At 36.6% G+C, this 21,559-nt stretch overlaps 1 long non-coding RNA gene across 1 annotated transcript; it reads left to right on the forward strand.

Moving 5' to 3' along the window:
- Positions 1-11,826: 11,826 nt before the first annotated feature.
- LOC121030299 (uncharacterized) lies at positions 11,827-20,000 on the forward strand. The gene is made up of 3 exons (XR_005790162.1): positions 11,827-11,955; positions 15,566-15,624; positions 19,909-20,000. It is a non-coding gene; the product is annotated as an uncharacterized LOC121030299 (long non-coding RNA).
- The last annotated feature ends 1,559 nt before the right edge of the window (positions 20,001-21,559 follow it).

The following is a 21,559-nucleotide window of genomic DNA, read 5'->3' on the forward strand; positions in this document are numbered from 1 at the left end:
CTTTTCTTTTCTTTTCTTTTCTTTTCTTTTCTTTTCTTTTCTTTTCTTTTCTTTTCTTTTCTTTTCTTTTCTTTTCTTCTTCTTCTCCAGGCTCGCTCTCTCTCTCTCTCTCTCTCTCTCTCTCTCTCTCTTTAGGTTATTCATTCCTCATAGTCATCCCTAGTCCTATTGGTCATCTGTTTTACCTACTGAGTGATTTGGGCAGATGGCTTTTTAGCATAAAGGGAACAATAACACCTGTCATTGGCTGCAATTTTGACACATTCAAATACCATCAAAAGTTTGATAAAAAAAGAGGAAGTAGACAGTAGGGAAAATTCAGTACTGTCTGATAATGTCACAAGCAGGCCAGAGAAGAAAACGTATAGAGAACAAGGGCATAGGCAGAATGGTTGGGTTCTAAGATGGAGAGCAGAAGGTGCCTGAGAGAGCAAGTTGGCCAATATTTTCTACTCAACCTACTCATCTATCATAGCATAAATACTTTGTTTCACAGTTGTCTTAGCTCAGGCTGCCATAACAAAACACCATGGACTGAGTGTTTTAAGCAACAGAAATTTATTTTCTCACAGTTCTGGAGGCTGGAAGTGTGAGATCAGGGTGGTAGAATGATCGGGTTTGGGTGAAGAGCTCTTTTCCTGGCTTGTAGATGGCTGTCTTCTCATTGTGTCCTCACAGAGCAGAGAGCACAAGCACTCTGGTATTTATTCTTATAAGGTCACTAATCCCATCTAATAAGGCCCTTACTCTCAAGACCTCATCTAAACCTAATTATCTCCCAAAGGCTCCATCTCCAAATACCACCACATTGGGATTAGGGTTTCAACATACGAATTGGGGGTGGAGAGGGGCACAACTCAGTCCACAGCAAATGTTTTCCAACTATGCCATAAAGAAGAGATGTTCAAAAGTACAAATGAGAAGAAAATTTGCAATCTTTATCCAAATGCTCTCACATCAGGTCAAGAACCAAGCTGAAAATGTGTTTTGTGAGTCGGGGAGTGGAGATTGTCCCAGCATCTCACTGCTTGATGACACTTATAATTTCAGGGACCTAATTCAAAACAAGGAAACTCTGTGTTTCCATGTTTACACCAGTGCTGAAATAAATTCTTTAAGCTGAGTATTTAAACATGATTCAGGTATACTTATTAAATAAGTTTATTATTCTACAAATGTTTTTCCCACGCCTTGGTTAATTTTTTCATGTGTTTAACTTTTGCATTCTGTTTTTTGCATGATAATTAAATTACTTTGCAGAAAGATACACAAAATTTACTAGTAAATTATTAAGATTATTAACTACTTTTGATGACTAATGAAGCTTTGCTTCATAGGTAGAATGATAACTGGGATGTTTTAAATGCCGAATTATATTTGGTTATTTAGCTTTTGGAATATAATGAGAATTTCTCATCTTATTTATAAAAGCCTATAAATTATGGAAACTATCTTATAGAAATTCTTAAATTCTTCACTTTGTAAAAGTATTAACATAGAATATAAAATAATATCAAAATAGGATATGATGTGTGTTAGTTATCGTGTCTAAGTTTTTTTTTTAATTTTTTTTTAACATTTATTTATTTTTGAGACAGAGAGAGAGCATGAACAGGGGAGGGTCAGAGAAAGAGGGAGACACAGAATCTGAAACAGGCTCCAGGCTCTGAGTTGTCAGCACAGAGCCCCACGCGGGGCTCGAACCCACGACCGGGAGGGAGATCATGACCTGAGCCCAAGTCGGAAGCTTAACCAACTGAGCCACCCAGGCGCCCCTATTGTGTCTAAGTTTTAAAACTTGGTTTCTGATTTCACCTCAAAGTTGTATTCATTACAATGATCAACTTTCATGAAATCTCCATGATTCGGCTTTTGTTTAACCATGATTTGTTTCCGGACTCTGTGCTGACAGTGTGGAGCCTGCTTGGATTCTCTCTCCCCATTCTCTCTCTGCCCTCTCCTACTTGTGCACTCTCTCTCTCCTCTCTCTCTCTCTCTCTCTCTCTCTCTCTCTCAAAAAATAAATAAACTTTAAAAAGTATATTTAAAAAAAAAACATGATTTGTTTCTATGTAGGAATCAACCCGTCTAGCAATACTCTCCCAGTAAACTAACATGTGGCTAAAATAGAAGAGAAGAAAAATGGCTGACAGAAGGATGGCAGTTTTACGTTGTCCCTTTTGTAATGAAGCAGGCACAGCTGTGTATGCAACAGCCATGCAGCAAATGAGGTATTATTCTCATTAGTGTTGTGCTTCTATAGCTTTTACGACATTCTCCTCACTATCAGTAGATCATAAGAATTCTAGGAATTACAGCCAAGCAGTATATTAAAAAAATACAAGGAAAAATAGAAACTTGTGTTGCTTAGTTTATTTTGAACTTAAAAACAGGGCAGATCTTACGGTTCCAGGTAGGATAGAATAGGTTGTGACAGGCCAAAGTTCCCACTGCAACAACTAAAAGAAGCTGGGTGAATTATAAAAATATTTTAAAAGGCCTAAGAATAAAATAGAAGCAATGAGGACTCGATGAACTAAATTCCAGACAGTGGAGAATCCTTTCAAATTGAGCTGATAATCACAATTGTTTCCTGAGGACATGTACTCATTCTGGTGGGAGCTCAGACTTGGAATCTGCATAGGCAGATTCTCACAATGCATCATCTTGATTCTTCTGTCTGCTTCCTTTGTGCCAGATCTAAAGTGGTGCTAAAGTTAAGAGAATCTACCTATCCTGACTTGGTCAAATCTGTTCGCTGTTTCCATGTACTCTGTCAGCACTATAGCCACAATCTTTCTGTGTGTGTGTGTGTGTGTGTGTGTGTGTGTCAGAGAGAGAGAGAGAGAGAGAGATTTTATTTGGATGTAACTGCTGATCAATGTCCCATTTTAAGAAACTATCATTTTGGGGCGCCTGGGTGGCTCAGTCGGTTAAGCGTCCGACTTTGGCCCGGGTCACGATCTCGCGGTCCGTGAGTTCGAGCCCCGCGTCGGGCTCTGGGCTGATGGCTCGGAGCCTGGAGCCTGTTTCCGATTCTGTGTCTCCCTCTCTCTCTGCCCCTCCCCCGTTCATGCTCTGTCTCTCTCTGTCCCAAAAATAAATAAATGTTGAAAAAAAAATTAAAAAAAAAAAAAAAAAGAAACTATCATTTTAATGTCATTTTACAATATTTGTACAATATAAAATATATTGCTCTTATTTGAGATGTTGAAAGATGAATGAATCAGTTATAATGATCATAGCCAAATCAAACTTCCTCGTGATTAACTATCCACATTCTTTAGGAAAAAATATATTTAAAACCACAGTTGTTAGTATGCTTTTGGCCCTGAAAGATTTGTTGCAGTGAAATGGCTACATCTTCACTAAAAGAAATAAAAATGACTATGTTCAAGTGAATATGGTGGAAGTTGTGAATTGAAATGTGCCTGTTGACTAGCCTCAGATTTATTTGAGTCTAGCTTATGTCTCCTGAATTTTGCATTGACAATTTCCACCGCCAGAAACTCTGACCACCAGGTCTAGCCTACAGCCTGGTTTTACCAGGTGACCCCATATTATCCTGTTACAGCAGCACACTTTGAGACATTATTCAGGTGTTTTTGTTTCAAATGTTTTCGACTGAATGCGAGACATTTCACTGGTAGAATTTTCTTCTGATAACTGTGGTACTAAAGGTAAGCCTAAGTAGTTATGTCTGAAGTTTTAAAATTAAACTCCTACATATCTAACACTGTGACCCAGGAGAAGAAATAAGTAGCAAGGTCTAAAAGGTAAAATGATTATCTAAGGAAGCCCAAAGCCAAGTAGGAAAGAAAGACAGATAGACCATGATGTCAATGCCGAATAATATATGCTCCAGTACAAAAATCTTTGAGATGTCATGTATATTTCAAAAATAAAAATATAAATATGATACTTTCTGTCTATATTGGGTGAGGGAAATTCAAGTGAAGAGAAGAGACATCTTGTGGTGGACATGTCAGCATTAAGGACAGCTTCATTGAGAAGATAAGTGTGTCCTTTAATTTTTTTTTTAATTTATTTTTGAGAGACAGAGCATGATTGGGGGAGGGACAGAGAGAGAGGGAGACAAAGAATGCAAAGCAGACTCCGAGTTGTCAGCACAGAGCCCAACGTGGGGCTTGAACTCACAAACGCGATATCGTGACCTGAGCCAAAGTCTGACACTTAACCAACTGAGCCACCCAGGGACCCTGTGAACATGTTCTTCTAAGTAAGATTCTTCGGGAGAAAAATAGTGATGTTTTGTTTTGTTTTTGTTTTTGTTTTTACAAGCCATGGTGTATTATCATCATCAATACAGATAAATTATACTTCTGTATATGTATACAGGTATTAATGGATGATGGGTGAATTTATACTAAGGAAATAGCACAGTATGGGCCATTTCTGTTCATGGTAAATTTTTTCACCCTGGGAAGAGTATTTCTTCTGGGATATTATAAAAATGCTATTATGCTGTCAGTTGATTCTTGACAAAGGAACCAGTGTGATATAATGTGAAAAGGAAAACTGTGTTGCTGGACCAACTGAATATCCATATGGAAAAAAAAAACTATCTTCATCCTCTATCTCACACATACACAAAAATTAATTTGGGATGGACCAGAGACTGAAAAGTAAAACCATAAGTCTTTCAGAAAAAATAAAATAGAATAACCTTATGACTTGAGAATAGGCAACGTTGTCTTAGGACACACACTTTTCTGTGTGGTCACTGTTGTTTTTATGAGGAGTGGGAGTAGACTGGTAGAAAATGTACTTTAGCACTCATAAATAGAATTTGATTTCTTGATGTCATCCTTTTCTATTTTTTTAAAGTTTATTTATTTATTTTGAGAGAGAGAGAGAGAGAGAGAGAAGAGTAGGGGCAGTGAGAGGAGAGAGAGAACCCCAGGCAGGCTCTGCTCTGTCCAACGTGGAGCTCTGTCCCACAAACCATGATATTATGACCTGAGCCGAAACCAAGAGTCAGATGCTTGAGCAACTGAACCACCCAGGCGCTGTGATGTCATCCTTTCTTAAACAAATAACTAGCAATTTAATTGGTTTAATTAGTAAGATGATAAAAGATATTCACTTTTGTATATAATTGATCATCAGATTCCTTTGGAAGAATAGTAATCAATCTCTGGAGAATTTTAGATGAGCTACAATAGAGCTAAACCCCACACTGAGTTCATATAAATGTTTCAAAGGGAATTACACTTCCATTGTCAGAAATAAACATTTATTGAATATTTACTGTATTATGTGAAGAAAGGTGTCTGTATTTTAAATGATGACAAACTCAGCTTTAAATTATTGTGAAAGTATGGTTTTAATAAATTGGAACTACTCAATTACACTTTTAAGTTTTACTTCTTTATTGCTATGTATGACAAGAAGCACAATAAATAAATGTTATTAGTGTAAGGCCTAAAGCATTTCCTTAAAAAGTGAAAAAAAATAAACATTTGAAGACCAACTGTTTCAATATAAATAATTTTGTTTTCTTAACAATTTAAAGAGTGGTTTCTCTTGCTTACAGAAATTCAAGAAAACTTAAGTAATATAAATTATGTCTCTGTAGAGATATTGATATGCTCTATGGCAAAATGATATTACTTAACTAAAACAGTTTAGCTATTTTATAATAGTTTATAATTGTTTTATAAAAATCTTACAAAACAAGGTCAGAGGAAAATAATGTGTGTGTGTGTGTGTGTGTGTGTATATATATATAAATATATATATATATATAAACTCATTTTATCGTGTGTGTGTGTGTGTGTATATATATATATGCACATATATATACATATATATGTATATATGCGTATATATATATATATACGTATGTATACACACACACACACACACACACACACACACGATAAAATGAGTTTCTTCATTGGAGAAAGATGATTGGGAAATTTGGAATACTTACTACATTATGGTCTGAACTATGATGCAGCCATTTTTGAAAAGAAGCAAAATATTTTTAAGCTAGACCACAAGATGATCAAAATTACTTGTGTAATGATAATATAGTCAGAAGGCAATGTCACACCTTACAATACAATATATTTTCTTTCCAAAGAATAGGTTCCTTTGGAACGCATTTTGACAAAATATGTCAAAAACCTTCAAAGGACTTAGATCTTTTGACACTGTAATTTAACTTCTAGTAATCTAGCCTAAGGAAATATTGAAAATATGAGGCATTTAAAAGAGAGGGGAAAAGGGGGAAACTGCATAAAGAGATTTAATTTCTAAGAAAATAAATGGAAAATAAGTTAGTACAATGGGATGTGGCCATTAAAAATTATGAGGCTGGGGGCGCCTGGGTGGCTCAGTCAGTTGAGTGTTCGACTTCAGCTCAGGTCATGATCTCACGATTCATGGGTTCGAGCCCCACGTCAGGCCCTATGCTGACAGCTCAGAGCCTGGAGCCTGCTTCGGATCCTGTGTCTCCCTCTCTCTCTGCCCCGCTCCCTGCTTGCACTGTGTGTGTCTCTCTCTCAAAAATAAATCAACATTAAAAGAAATTATAAAAATTATGAGTCTGAAGAGTTTCTAATGGATGTGAACTTGGTTCTTGTTATACAGTTAGCTAGAAAAAAAAGCAGCATAGACACTTGAATATAATTTGTAAACCGAACTGTTTGAAACCAAAATAAATTATTCATAGAAAAAGGTGAAAGGAAATAAAATGTTGACAGTTTTTTGTTGTTGGTGTGAATTTGGGAAGTTACTGTACTTTTTTCTTTGTATCTTACACATTATGTCTATAGAGAGGTTTTACTTTTAAAGAATTCACAACAATGTGTAAAAAATCATTGTTCAAGAAAAAAAAAGGAATATTGCAAATGTAGCCTATGCTTTCGACTTCTTTCTTTCCCCAGCATAACAGGGAGAAATTAGCACAAAGGCAGACTTTCTAACTTCTAATTCTTTCTCTCCAGCAGGAGCTCACTGAATATTTCTCCATCATGTACACTGTTGGATATGCCATTTCTCTGAGTTCTGAAGCTGTGGATTTTCTCCTTATTGGTATTTTGGGTGAGCAATTGCCAATCAATGTCTTTTCACAATGGGACAAGTTTTGTTTTTTATTATTGAGAAACTAAAAGTTCTCAGAAACTGCTGCACAACAAAACATCTCACCAAATTGCTTTTAGTCAGTGTATTGTTATTCCATTATTTCACTTGAGAAACAAACCCTTATTGCACAGACTTCCGCGTTTAGCCAAGATGGTGTAACGGAGCATTTACTCTCCTGCCTGAAACAACCACAAAACTAGGCAAAATATATGAAGCAATAGTTTTTAAGACAATAGACACCAGGCAATAAAGGACAGTGATGTCTGGGAGATGAGACTCATCCCCAAGTGAATTTTGTACCATTGGGCAGAAATTTGACCTGAAATACAGAAAAAGAAACATATGTAAAACATGCACATAAGTAATACAATGCTATACAGTGTCATCTGCAGTGTTATTTGTTTATTTATTTATTTATTTATTTATTTATTTATTTATGTATTTATATATTTATTTCAGGCATTCAAACTTTTGTTCAGTTCATAGCAATGCAGAAGACAAGCTAGGAAATGTATGAATGAATGTCTATGACTTCAATAGGTCTGCTTTACTTAGTAAACTCAACTATTTCTGTTTTAAAATTGTCTCTTTCTAAACACTTAAGTAATTTGTGTTTTCAGTTCTGGAAATGGGAAGTCATGTTAGTATGTTCACTGAACAAAAAAGTAATGTATATGAGGACTGGTATTTTTGCAATCAAGCATTGGTAGTAGAGTTGGACCTATTTGCCAGGTTATTAGGTATATTCTATAATACTTTTTTTTTTTTTTCTAAAAAAATTTTTAATGTTTATTTATTTTTGAGAGAGACAGAGTGTGAGTTGGGAAGGGGCAGAGAGGCAGACACAGAATCCAAGGCAGGCTCCAGGCTCTGAGCTGTCTGCACAGAGCCCAATGCGGGGCTTGAACCCACGAACTGTGAGATGATGACCTGAGCTGTAGTCAGAAGGTGAACGCACTGAGCCACCCAGATGCCCCAATAATACTTGCTTTTTTTCAAAATGAAATTCATGAATTCTCTTTTCTTTATAGACTTAGATCTCTATATTAGAAATGAATGGCTCTGAGCCAACTCTTGACTGTTAATGCCTAATTTGTAAAGGTCCTTTAAATTCCAAAGGTATTTATGCTAACTCTAAGCTTTTTTTCTTGATTCTATTTAATTTTGTATACTTGCAAGAAATACATTTCAACAGCTTTTAAAAAAAGAAACTAAAGCTTCTCAATTTTCTTTAATGAAGAATGGACAGACAATGTGAAAAATTCTAGTTTTAACATTTAGCTTCTTTTTTATGATGGTTCTCTTTGACCATTATTAACTGATACCGAACAATTCTGAGATATTTCTTGCTATTTTACTATAAAGTAGGGTTAAAATGAAAATAGAGTGGGGTCACGTTGAAAATAGTAATGGAAAGAGAAAAGGTACAAGTGAGACCTCCATCTCCATAAAAAAGCAGAAATTTAGTAAACCTGATTAAAGGAAAAAGAAAAATAGTACTCTGTGCTTCCAGTGAAAACAACTAGACTAAAACTACCATGCGATTGTTCAGCATTGTCCTGGCGTTCCGGTAATAACTATCATCCACCTCGTCCACTGGTAGCAGAGAGTTCTAAATATTTCCACAACTGTCCCCAGGTGCATTGTGATTCATACCCAAATTGGATCCTATTGCTATGTAAATAGTATAATCTGAAGTTGAAGGAGAGTAAATTAACTATAAACCCTATGTGTCTTCTGATTCCTCAGAACCCCCTATAGTTTAATGAACAGAGAAGTTTTATATTAATTCCAAAGTGCCAATTATCCACAAGGACAATTTCAGTTAGTAAATAACAGACTTAATATTGATGGTGTCTTTACTTCTATTTTTCCCCCAAACATTTTTTAGCAGTGAAATATGTTTAAAAAGAAAGAATGGTAATATATTAAACAAATCAAAGCAAATGGACATGATTCCACAGATTAAATTTTATTTTATTTTATTTTATGTTTATTTTTGAGAGAGAGGGAGAGAGACAGAGCATGAGTGGTGGAGGGGCAGAGAGAGAGGGAGACACAGGATCCGAAGCAGGCTCCAGGCTCTGAGCTGTCAACACAAAGCCCTACATGTGGCTTGAACCCACAAACCGTGAGATCATGACCTGAGCGGAAGTCCGATGCTTAACTGACTGAGCCACCCAGGCGCCCCTCCACTGATTAAATTTTAGTTGTTTGCCTGAAAATATATTACTGGTTAATGAATCTGGGAACTTCTGAGGAAAAGCAGAACTCAGTAAACACTGCTCTTTATATATATATATATATATATATATATATATATATATATATATGTGTGTGTGTGTGTGTGTGTTTAAAAAGACTTCAATTCTACTCTCTTTCTCTCTCTCTCTCTCTCTTCTGCACCATTCCTCTCGACTTAAATTTATACACCTAAGCTAGAAAGATGAAAAGAAAAATTCATGTGTAACAAAACAGATATGTCATCAAAACACCTAAGGTCCAGGTTTCAGTTTAGTCATTCACACTTTGCAGGACCCTTGGACTCTTCAAGATTTGGATTACTAATGATAATAAATTCAGGTTATGCTCATTCTAGACATGCATACTTGCCCAGTTTTTCAGATGGAGAAGTTCTAGAAATGGCTTGTGTTTAGCTAAGATCTGGAGCCGGGGTGATCCTGCTGCACCCCATGCAGTGCCCACTGGCCGAGAGTTCTGATTCTGTGCATCCCTGTGCACTGACAGATCTTTGGGACTGTTGCTTCTCAGACAGCTCCTTGGAGAAGTCAGGTAACACAACCAGGGAGTGTGAAAGATTTAACTTGGACTAATGAGAGACAGGGGATAGGAGGAAGTCAGTGCACAAATTCTCTCTTTTCTCCAAAGCCCCTGGATTACTCTCCATGAGTACATGTTAGGAGGACTTCTCTTGACATTGAGAAACCAAATGCATTCATGACGATGTAACTGGCTCAGTAAGATTGCCCTCATATTCACTTTTTCTGTCTCATTCTTCCTTTTCCCCCACCCTTCCATCCTGGAATCGCTCTACCTTCAAATATTATTAAATAAGCTAACTTTGAAGGATATGCTTTCTCAGCCATCCAGAGAAAGGCATTCCTAAAAGCAATTCATCTAGGAGATCAAAATGATAACCTAATTACTAAATAGTTGTCAAGATCAAAGAGATTAATTAAATGAATAAAAGCATGAGTGGATGGACAGATTTATTCATTTACTCAGCAAATATTTATTGAATACTTACTTTGTACCAAGCATTGCGATGGCAAATGGAGATTCAGCAGAAAACAAACCGAAAATATGTTCTGCTTTCGTGGAGCTTACATTCTAGGGACAGAGATGTTGTGTGTGCCCTAGTTTCTCTGCCCATGTGGAGACAGTTTTGCCTTTGCCTTCTCAACCTTCTCTCCCTTACCCATATTCTATCCTCTTTTCCATACAGTCCTAGACATCATGGTCAGGATTGTTTGCACCAAGAGAAGGATATAAAAAAGGTAAAGCTAGAAAGGCGGAAGGAAAATGTGAATGGCAGTGAACTGGTATTTTTATTTTTCTTTTTCAAATGTTTATTTACTTTGAGAGAGAGAAAGAGACTGGGGGAGGGGCAGAGAGAGAGAGAGGAGAGAGACACAGAGAGAGAGAGAATCCCAAACAGGCTCTGTGCTGTCAATACACAGCCCAATGCAGGGCTTGATCCCACAAACCATGAGACCATGACCTGAGCCAAAATCAAGAGTTGGGCGCTCAACAGACCGGGCTACCCAGGTGCTCCTGAACTGGTGATTTTGATGGGCTTTAAGCAAAGAGAGTGTGGGGGAAGAGAGGGAGATCTGCTGAGCTCCTGAGTGTGGCTGTATAACTGTAAGAGAATTGGGGTGCAGAGGAAAGGGGATGTTTGCAAGCATTCCTATTATTCATTTATTGGACTCCCATTAGTGAACATCAGTAGACACAAGTTTGAAATCAGTGATGGTTTGTTTTTTTAATTACTTCTGAGTACTAAGACGTACTTCAGTGTGAGAGCATTCGGTTCTGGGCCATAGAATTTAAAAATGGATACATGGAAAACGTGCGACATAGCTTTGAAAATGGGTCATTGGAGCTACATATATTGGTTGTCAATGATATTCTTTTCAGTCTTTCCAATTTTACCAAAATCTTATACTTCCTATTTGATTTTCACTCTTTCCTTACCTCTTGAGGAAACATACTTTCTTGGTAAATTTTCACATATATGGAAAAGTAGAAGAGATAAAAGGGAAAAGGAATGTAGAGAAATGTTGGAAATGAAAAGAGAAGGGTGGAGTTAAGCTGTTCCAAAGAAAAAAGACACGGAACAGAGACTTTCCTTCTTCCTCCGCAGGAGTTCCCTTTTCTACAGCATGACTTTTTCACAAGGAGATAACATATTTTTCAGAATTTGGCTTTCTTTTGTTTGCCACTTCCTATTCTTACTCCACTGGTTGTTCTGTCGAACAAGATCACTTAGGCCATAGGGAACACGTACACAGCCAAACTAGAGCCATAGATTATGAGAATGATTTATATAAGATGGAAGCAAAGAGGAACGGAGCGGAAGGGAAAGAGAAGACCAAAAAAGCTACACCAACATTCTAAATTTACTTTAAGAACTAAAAGCGGGCCATTTTATTTTAGGCCATCCATCCCTCCTCCCCAATGGTATCTGTTTTGCATGAAGAGCAAGAAATCAAGAAAGGATGAGGGAACAAAAAGAATATTCTTCCCTGCCGGTGGCTGCACCACCTACCTAAGCAAAGTGATCGCATGGCTGGGACCACAGGTGTATGATTGCTTCAGGTGAGTGGTGAGGTGTAAACATTTGCAAGGCTTTTCCCTTTTACCTCCATCTGGTGAGGAAAATGTAAACAAGAACAAACAAGTAAACAAAAAGAGCCCATGAGAATGTCAAATTACGTTAGTAGTCACAGTGTATCCATGTGCCAAATCCATAGAGAGTTGTCAACCTGAATGTAAGCGGGTTCTCAAAATTCATTCTCAATGTGAAATACGAGTTGGAAGAAATGTGTGATTTCTGGTGTAAGAAAATTAAGAGTGGATTTGTCTCATCACTGTTCTTTACCTTGCTCACGTGGATGAGGTGTGGGAGATGCCTGTAAGGTGATTGAATTGCGCAAAGAAAACTGCCAGTGTCCCAATTCCTACTTCTGGTATATCCCTGGAAAAAGACCACAAAGTCAAGTCCATAAAAGTCACATTTAGGTCTTTGGAAAAAATCACCTCCTCTGATTTCAAACTAGGGCTAGGGTTAGGGTTGGGCGTGGGCTTGGAATTGGGGATGGAGTTAGGATTAAGGGTAGAGTGAGATTTTTAATCTTACAGGGTGGCTGAGGAATAAGTACATCATGTTCCTTTTCAGCAGAAATCAATAAGGATTGTAAGTTTTATCATTTCCCAGCACCAATAACAGGTCATTATCCCTCCCTGTCTCAAGCTATTTCTCTTGAGGAAAACATTAGTGTGAATATTGGAGCCTTAGATATGACGTTTATAAGATGCTCAGAATATATTATATGAATACTTTGCTGAATAGTGAATAAAGCACAGCTTCCCATATTTGCAGGAAGCATAGTTCTGAAGCCAGCCTCTTTATCCCAGTATTCCCACCTTAGCTAGTCTCCAGGCAAAGCAGTGACTCCAGAGGAAGGGAGCCCCTGTGGCTGGTGTCCAGGAGAAAGCAGCAAGACCACAATACTTCCTAGTGATCTGTAAATTGAGCACTTTCAGATTTCATTTAATAGAGCTTGCCTGCCCAGAAACACTGAAAGTCAATTATGTTATAAAACTAATGTTCAGAGCTGTTGAGAATTAGACATAAAGAACATCTAAAAATGCAATTGCTCAAGCTGCTCTTGGGTCTTAATACGAGATTGTTTACTTTTTAGTGACTATGATAATAAAATTAATTTTTGGTCTTTTTAATTACAATTAAAAATCTTACACTAATGCAAGGCAGATGGTTCTAGATTTATATACACAAGGCAAAAATCAGTTAAGATAATTTCCTTTTTAATGATGCATATTTTAACCATGATTACAATATGTATTTGCAACATGATTAAGAAATATTTTGCTTAGTTTCATAAGAAAAATATTGCCTCAATGCCAATATTAAGTGGACCAAAATTCAGAGTGTGTGGCTTTCATTACTGAGCAATAATGTGCTATATTACCTACCAGGGACATAATCCGTGGAGTTTTAAACGAGTTGAGAACAATACCACAGTAACATGATAATGAAAGTTGTAACTTATTGATATAGTAAATAATTCTCTTACCATGGCTCAACTTCCACAGAGCAACTTTAAAGAAGGAAAAAAGTGTTTTCTTCTTACCCTGTTTTCTCGTCCTCATTTTTGTGTCTTTAGTTTTCTACCCAGGTTCTGACATGTTTAGGGAAGTTTTTTGCTGGGGTACAAGGAGAGAAGGATAGGATGCCACATTCTCTGCCTCTGATGGGAGCTCCGCTGAATGTAGTTCTCCTCCCACATTTCTGACATAATTAGGGGCACAGGAACCTCTTCAAGTGTTCTTTCAAGAACCAAATGACAGAACAGAACCTACGAAATTTCTTTCTAAGCCTCAGAATGAAGCACAGAATAATGGAATTCACAGCTAAACCAATAACCAAGATTTTTCATCTAGAAAATAAACATGTTTGTCTCTGGGAATGGAAAGGCAAGGGTTGGCTGTGGAAGAAAACATGATCAGTAAAAATGATTTTTTTTTTCAACTTGAAATATGTAGCTAAGCTGGGGAATGAGGAAACAAAGTTAAATCAAATTGTCACTCAACTTTTTTTTTTCTGGTAAGCTATTTATAATACCGAACAAGAAGCTCTGAAATAGAACCTAATTTCAAGATAGTAATGAGCAGGAAATGTCAGGAATGGAAGGAAGAAGAAGAAAAAGGATACAAGGAGACTTCTTACTCAAAGTATGATTTCAAATGGAAATTCTAAAACATATAAATGAAAAAAGGCTGTGATAGCAAAAAAAGAAGACAGAGATTTATGTATAGGATATATTTTTGTCTGGCTGAAATTAAAATATGAGAGATGTCTGAAAAATTAAATGTACTTTAGATTCTAGAAGAGACAAATTAAAAAATAACAATAATAAAAAAGAATGATAATATTATTAACATTTATATCAAAAACATTATGTGCCAGACATATTCTATGAGTTTTATGTGTAACAGCTTAATAATTTTTACAACAACCCTAAGAAAAAAATTCCCATTTTGCAAATGGAGAAACTGAGATGTGGGAAGTTTAAGTGATTTGCCCAATCTAACACAGTAAGTGGTGGGGATCAACTTTTTTTTTTTTTTTAATTTTTTAAAATGTTTATCTACTCCTGAGAGAGAGAGACAGCATGAACAGGGGGTGGGCAGAGGCAGAGGGACATACAGAATCTGCAGCAGGCTCCAGGCTCTGAGCTGTCAGCACAGAGCCTGATGCAGGGCTTGAACCCACAAACCGTGAGATCATGACCTGAGCCGAAGTTGGACACCCAACCGACTGAGCCACCCAGGTGTGGTGGGGCTCAACTTTGATCCCATGTAATCTGACTCCAGAAACTGGGTTCTTCACCACTGTATGCCAGAAATTTAAAAATAAAAAAATAAATACAGAAAGAAAAGAGTGAACTGAAATGGAATAAGTATTAATAAATATAAAAATAATCAAAGACAAAGGTTGGCAATGAAAAATTTAGTCAGTGAAATAAAGAGGCATGAACAAGATAAACTTCAGTTTTCATGAAAAAAGAAAGAATAATTTGGGAAAAAGAATTGAGGAACTGATTAGAATGCATCCAGATAAACAGTGAGATAAAATGTCTATTATTTTCAAACAGTTAAAAGAGATTTAGAAACTCTAAGATCCAAAGGAATTAGAGAAGAAGAACAGAGAAAACAGTGGTGAAGAAAAAACTGAAGAGATAGATCATGAGAAATTTCTACAAATTAAAAAAGCGTGAGTTCAAAATTAAAAGTTCACTTCAACTATAAATTCTCATCATTCATTTATCTCCTATGTATGTGTCTCTACAAATAGAGACAGTTTAATTTTTTCCTTTCCAACACATATGCCATTTATTTCCTTTTCTTACCTTATTGCACTGGCAAGAATATCTTGCACTATGCTGAATAAGCCTGGTGAGAGTAAACATGTGACATTTTCCCAATCGTAGGGAGAAAGCATTCAGTCCTTTTCCATTATGTATTATGTTATCTACAGGCTTTTTGTAGATGCTATTTATCAAGTTGAGGAAGTTCTTCTTTATTTTTATTCCTTCAAAAGTTTTTTTTATCATGAATGTGTTAAATTTGTCAAATATTTTCTTGTGTGTGTGTATTAACTGATACAATCATGTACTTTTTTCAGTATGGTAGATTACATTGATTGATTTCTGAATGTTGCATCTTTTCTATGAACCCTATCAGGTAATTACGTATAATTTTTAAATATTTCCCAAATTCTATTTGCTAATATATTTAAGGATTTTTGCATTTATATTTATGAGGAATATTAGTTTGCAGTTTTATTTGTTGTACTGTTTTTTTGTCTGGTTTTGGTGTCAGCTTCATAAAATGAAATGAGTTCTATCCTCATATTTTCTGGAAGATATTTTGTAGAACTGGTGTTAATTCTTTACATGTGTGGTAGAATTTTCTACTGAAATCATTTGGATCTGAAAATTTCATTTCGGGGAGAGTCTTTTAAAATTATAAATTGAGGATGCCTGGGTGTCTCAGTAGGTTAGGTGTCTGACTATATTCCAGCTCAGGTCATGTTCTCATGGTTTGTGGGATAGAGCCCTGCATCAGGCTCTGTGCTGGAGCCTGCTTTGGATTCTCTCACTCATTTCTCTGTCCCTCCCTCCCACCCCCTCTCTTTCAAAATAAATAAGTAAACATAAAAAAATAAAATTAAAAATTGAATTATCTCAATAATTATTGACTCAGTAGTTATTGCGTATTGAAATTATTTTACATACAGTGAGTATAGTAATTTTGTTTCTAAAGAATTAATCCATTTAAAAAAAGCTTTTTTAGTGTTTACTTACTTTTGAGAGAGAGAGAGAGAGAGAGAGCATGAGAAGGGGAGGGGCAGAGAGAGGGAGAGACAGAATCTGAAGCAGGTTCCAGGCTCTGAGCTGTCAGCACAGGCCCCAACGCAGGGCTCAAACTCATGAACTGTGAGATCATGACCTGAGCCAAAGTCGGACATTTAACCGACTGAAATACCCAGGAGCCCCCCAAAGAAGTGATCCATTTTGTCTAAGTTGTAAAAATATGTGTATATAGTTGTTTGTAGAATTCCCTTATTATTATTTTTATGTCTGCAGGGTCTGTAGTGATATTCTTTCTTTCATTCCTGGTATAGGGATTTGTGTCTTCTCTCTTTTCCTTAGTAGTTTTGCTAGGGGTTTTCTTCCTCCTTCTAGCCTCTTTGGTTAGAGAAAGTAGTCTTTGCTAGGGCACTTTTGTCTGGGCTTTCTGGTTGTTTCCAGGCTGCTGGCTTCTTCAGTCCCCAGTATGGGATATATGAGGAGAAAACCAAAACCTGATGAACTCCCCATCATGTTATTCCTTTTTGACTTTATGGGAGCAGTATGGGAGGAACAGGGAATAGGATGTCTACTTTATATTCCTGGAAAGGGAAATCCTCTTACAATTGTTTTAAAGAAGGAAACTTCGGGCTTTTTCTGTTTTTTTGTCTTTCAGCGACAGATAATTAAAACACGTGCCAGCTTATTCTGTGAGGTTTATCAGCTTCATAGACAAGGACACTATGAAAATTGAAAAATCAAGCTCATCTTCTATTTGTCCATACCCATTCTCTCAACACCAAGGTGGCCAGGATTCTAGTGGTCCCTCAGCTCTGGCGTGAGCTGCGTTCGCCAGGCTTCCTTGGCCTGAGAAGACCAACCTCTAATAGTATCTCTGTGGTCTCCTTAATTCACAAGTACAGTGGGAACTGTCAAGACACTCACTGCTCCATTGCAATGCCCTAAGCTGAGTCACTTGGTGTCAGTCAGCTGTACTGTGTCTTGTTGCCCTTCATGAATAAGAAGCCCATAGAGACTTACGAGGGGTTGATGTCTCAGGTGCTCAGTGCAGCCCAACAGGCTCAGGAATTGGTGGGCAGGGTGGCTGTGAGAACACGCTTCCACAGAGAGGACTTGAAGCTCTGTCTTTACATTTAAAAAAAATTTTAATTTTAGTAGAGTTAACATATAGTATTATATTAGTTTTAGGTATACAATATAGTGATTCAACAATTCCATACATTACTCAGTGTTCATCATGATAAATGTAGTCTTAATCCCCTTCACCTATTTCATTCACCCCCACCCTCACCCCTCCCCTCTGGTAACCACTGGTTTCCCCTGTATAGTTGAGTCTGTTTTTTTGGTTTGTCTGTTTTTTGTTGTTGTTCATTTGTTTTGTTTCTTAAATTCTACAGATGAGTGAAATAATATGATATTTATCTCTCCGATTAACTTAGTTCATTTAACATTATACCCTCTATATCCATCCATGTTGTTGCAAATGGCAAGATTTAATTCCTTTCTATGGCTGACTAATATTCCATTGTATATAAATACGACTTCTTTTTTATCCATTCATCAATTGATGGACACTTGGGCTGCTTTCATATTTTGGCTATTATAAATAATGCTGCAGTAAACAAATGGGTGCATATATCTTTTTAAATTAGTGTTTTCATTTTCCCTAGGTAAATATCCAGTAGTGGAATTACTGGGTCATAGGGTAGATCTATTTCTAATGTTTTGAGGAAGCTCCATACTGTTTTCCACAGTGGCTACACCAGTTTGCATTCCCACTAACGGTGCAAGAGGGTTAGTTTTTCTCTACATCCTCACCAACACTTGTTTCTTGAGTTTTTTATTTTAGCCACTCTGATAGGTGTGAGGTGATATCTTACGGTGGTTTGATTTCCCTGATGATGAAAAGATGAAGGAGAAATGTCTATTCATGTCTTCTGTCCATTTTTTAATTGGATCACTTGTTGTTTTGGTGTTGAGTTATAGAAGTTTCCTACATATTTTGGATACTAAGTCTTTATTAGATATGCCATTTGTAAATATCTTCTTCCATTCCATAGGCTGTCTTTTAGTTTTGTTGGTTGTTTTGTTTTTGTTTTTGTTTTGCTGTGCAGAAGCTTTTTATTTTGATGTAGTCTCAATAGCTCATTTTTGCATTTGTTTCTCTTGCCTTAGGAGACATATCTAAAAGGATGTTGCTATAACCAATATTAGAGAAATTCCTGCCTGTGCTCTCTTCTAAGATTTTTATGGTTTCAGGCCTCACATTTATGTCTTTAATCCAGTTTGAGTTATTTTTGTGTATGGTGTTAGAAAATGGTCTGGTTTCATTCTCTTGCATGTAGCTGTCCAGTTCTCCCAACACCATTTGTTGAACAGACTGTCTTTTTCCCACTGCATATACCTGCCTCCTTTGTTGCAGACTAATTGACCATATTAATGAGGGTTTATTTCTGGACTCTCTATTCTGTTCTATTTTTGTGCCAGTACAATACTCTTTTGATTACTACAACTTTGTAGTATATCTTTAAATCTGAGGTTCTAATACCTCCAGGTTGGTTTTTTCTTTCTCAAGATTGCTTTGGCTATGCTGGGTCTCATGTGGTTTCATACAAATTTTAGGATTATTTGTTCTCGTTCTGTGAAACATTCTGTTAGTATTTTGATAGGGCTTGTATTAAATCTGCAGATATCATTGGATAGTATGGACATGTTAACAATATTTGTTTTTCCAATCCCTGACCATGGAATATCTTTCCTTTTGTTTGTGTCATTTTCAGTGTCTTTCATCAGTGTTTTGTACTTTTAAGAGTATGGGTCTTTCACCCTTTGGTTAACTTGATTTCTCAGAATTTTATTATTTTTTGGTGCAATTGTAAATGGGATTGTTTTCTTAATTTCGCTCTCTGCTTCTTCATTATTAGCGTATATAATGCAACAGATTCTCTATATTGATTTTGTATCCTGTGACATTACTGAATTCATTTATCAATTCCGTGCTTTGATTCTGATCCTTGGGCCTGATTCCTGTAATTTTTCCTTCCTGGAGGAGCTCTGGTCCATGAAACATGCAAAGATGTGTATATATAACTAGTTAGAGGACATTCTAGATAAAGCTGAATGAGCCAGGTGTGTGTCAGGTCAGGGGTCAGTTGTGTTGTTCTGAAGAACTTGTAAGGGCTGTTTTGAAGAAGTTTGGGGTAGTTTTTTTGGCGGAATCTTTAGGATTTTCTATATATGGTTTCATGTCCTCTGCAAATAGTGAGTTTTTCTTCCCAGTAGGGATGCATTTCATTTCTGGTCTGATTTCTGTGGCTAGGACTTTCAGTACTATGTTGAATAAAAGTGGTGAGAGTGGACATCCTTATCTTATTCCTGATCTTAGGGAAAAACTTTTCCATTTTTCACCACTGAATATGATGTTAGCTGACTGTCTTTGCATGCTTTTGATGCTTCTGTCTTTTTGAGGCATCTGCACTAGCTGCAATGTGACCAGTCTAACAGGCCTTCTGCTGGTGACAGCTTCACCTTTATTTTGAACTACTTGATTTGAAAAAAAAAGTTTGACTGAATTATAATTTTAGTTGTATTTTCACAAACTCAAAGCATGGATTTCATTTGCTTCTCACTTCATGCTATTTTTCTTGTCCATCAGTTGAACTGCCTGACGTGTGGCTCCATTACACATGTGCAATGCTGAGTGGGTCTGGTGAAAGAGAGGGGTGATGATGAAGACGAAGAGAGAAGATGGGCTACCATGGACGATAAGATCTTCTGGCACAAAATCTCATGATTCTAACAGAAGTCACCAGAGGGATTTGCACTGTGGCCTATTAAGTACATTTGCTCAAAGAGCAAATGAAGTCCCCCTAACAAAGTTGCCATTTTGGCTGGGCTGGGGTAGGAGCCATCTAGAAAAGTTATACGTATCAACCGTCAAACCCACACCCCTCTTTCATTTTACCTTTCACAAACTCTTCCTCTCTGACTTTCAGCTAACCAGGGAGAATGACATTTTCTGATTATCCAAAATTGCTTTTAAACGTGGTGGAACTAAAAGCACTTTTCAGGAATCCGAAAGGGAATTTTACAGAGATGTTTACTGACCTTTCAGATAATGAAGCTACCTGGGTGGGTAGAAGAATACAGACTGTCCTCAAGTTAAATAAAAAGAAATCCGTCTCGCAGCATGGTCTATTCAGCCCCATTTCTGACAAAAAAGGAGGTCATATCCCTAGTAGAGCCACACTTCGTGAAAGATCTTACTGTATAATGGTTTGTATGATTTTTAAACACTGTGCTTCTTCTATTACATCATAGTCATCCTATAAAATCTCTGATTATGGTAATCAATTCAGCATGGTGTGATACAGTATGCAGTAACAAAAATTCATCACCAGACTCATTCCCTGCAAAATTCTGACCCCTAATCAGTGTTCCAAGAAAAGTAATATATGTTAAGGGAAAATAAACACATGGAGAAATACCTTGCTTAAGTAAACTATGTGTGCATAGCTTACTTCAAAGTCAAATTCGATTCCAATATCCTGGAAATTTGTATGCAAATGTTACTCTTTCAATGTGTGGCTATGTGGTCTATACTATTTTAATGTTCTACTCTAATATTAATATTGTTTTAAAGAGAAATCTAGCATAACTGATAAAATTAAATAAATTTGATGTCATAAAAATAAAACTGAGGCTGAAATGAAACTGACCTTTTGAGGATTTAAGGCTGAAATCCTTTCAAAATTTGTCAGTTTGGTTGTTTACTTGTTTGTTTGTGGTAGGTCAGGGATTCTAATGCATCTAAAATTTAAGCTTTTCAAATAGATAGCAAAAGCATGGAGTCTTTCACTGGCATTTTCCCAAAAAGTTATATTATATCATATCATGAATAAAATTATCCCCTACGTGTAATGCTAAGGCAAAGGAAGGTCTCCAAATTTCTAAATAACTCCATGACTGCTACAGCATATGGATTTTTCCTGTAGTACTCTGATATCCCGTGGAGTGCTAACCCAGAATAGTTGTAAGTTTCACTCACCTGCACTGACAAAAAGCGAGGTTTATTCCTCCTTGTTTTCTCTGTCACTTCATTCGATACACTGCTTGCATGGTACTGGCATGAAAGGACCCAGTCAGTATCTAAATTTCCAATAATTACAGGAGGATATTCAAACGTGGAGAGGGAGATCATATAGTACAAAAGATAAAATAGAAAATGGAAGTGTTCAGCTGAACTCATAAAGGATTTCTTTATTTTGTCCCCTTTAATTTTCAGAAAAGCAGATTAATGGTAGAGA

The sequence above is a fragment of the Herpailurus yagouaroundi genome, unplaced genomic scaffold (assembly GCF_014898765.1).
Source record: "Herpailurus yagouaroundi ecotype Mexico unplaced genomic scaffold, PumYag 140, whole genome shotgun sequence".
NCBI lineage: Eukaryota > Metazoa > Chordata > Mammalia > Carnivora > Felidae > Herpailurus > Herpailurus yagouaroundi.